The sequence below is a fragment of the Gadus morhua genome, chromosome 9 (genome assembly GCF_902167405.1).
Source record: "Gadus morhua chromosome 9, gadMor3.0, whole genome shotgun sequence".
Lineage (NCBI taxonomy): Eukaryota > Metazoa > Chordata > Actinopteri > Gadiformes > Gadidae > Gadus > Gadus morhua.
In genome coordinates this window covers 5,696,895-5,698,041 of record NC_044056.1, presented here as the reverse complement: position 1 = coordinate 5,698,041, position 1,147 = coordinate 5,696,895, and the positions used below count along the sequence as shown (strand labels likewise).

Sequence of the window (1,147 nt, the reverse complement as noted above, 5' to 3'; positions counted from 1 at the left end):
TAGTGAAGTAACAGTGGTTTGGGGGAGGGGAATGTGCGTCATTGTGTGGCGGGAAAAGACTCGGGTAAAGGGTTACGCCCGCTGCCCTGACTGCAGGCGGTGTCGTATTTCACCAGAGCGCTGACTCAGTCGTTCTCCGGGGGGGAGACGGTGGGACCGCGGTTGGCTTTTTTTCTTTCCCTCTTCACGGCGTACGATCCTCTAATAGTCGTATTTTTTTTCTTTCGTCCAGGTCTTTCGCACTATGTCCCACAAAATTGAGAGGTTCTGGAAGAAATTTCTCCTTCTGCAATGGGCGAACGCGGCGGAGGTTGAGCGCGGAGAAAAAAGAGAGCGGCCCGGGCTCAACGGGTCCGCCGGCGCTGGCTGCACCCGGACCGGAGGACCTCCGGCCCATTGCCGCCCCAAACACAGGATTCTCAGGATTACCGCGGTGTGGAGAGTGAGAGAATCCGCCGAGTGACTTATCTTCAGTACAAATGTAGCATTCATTGGTTGCTTTGCGTGCAGCCCACTTGACAGTGTTAAATGTTTTAACATCTGTGCAATCCTAAATTACTTTAAAATTGTCTACACTGGCCTAAAAGTGTACAGCTTTATAGAAACAAAAGCCTATAAATGTTTATTTCTGTTTCAAAGTCTTTCTGTAAATGTTTATTTTTATTGAGACTATTTTAACTTATAATTTATTTATGTTTCTTTATATTTTAAATGCCTTGTTGATTAGCCCATGGGCATCGTTTTTATTTTATTTACATGTTGTGGTGTTTTGCAATCATGTAGCTTAGCCTATACACCTGGAATAGGATCATTTGTGTTTCTGAGCCGGTTCCCATGTCCTTGCCCTCATTTACTTATTGCAATTTTATTTCAAAACGCTTATTTCAAATAAAAATATTTTCCATTTCAATCACCTCTGAATGTTTCGTTCATTCCTCAGATATTCGATATTCATTTAAAGTGTACTCGGTAGCCTATACGCATTTTGATCTCCACACAGGTAGGCCTACTTGCCGGAGACCCAGTGTGTCTTCAGTGCATCAAAGGCTGAGCAGGTATACCCTAGTTTGTTGGGAAAAGGGTGCTTTACTGTGTCCAGGTCGGTTATCTGTGTGATTATGGGGGCATCTCTTTGCAATCTCATGGT

The 1,147-nt window shown here is 44.6% G+C and overlaps 1 protein-coding gene across 1 annotated transcript in view; it reads left to right on the top strand.

Annotated features, from left to right (window-relative positions):
* LOC115551232 (cyclin-dependent kinase inhibitor 1C) overlaps positions 1-913 on the top strand; it is a 2,292-nt gene extending 1,379 nt beyond the window's left edge. The window contains exon 3 of the mRNA XM_030366862.1: positions 233-913. The gene's annotated coding sequence lies outside the window, so the exon portion shown is untranslated. The remainder of the gene's footprint in view (positions 1-232) is intronic.
* Positions 914-1,147: the final 234 nt, after the last annotated feature.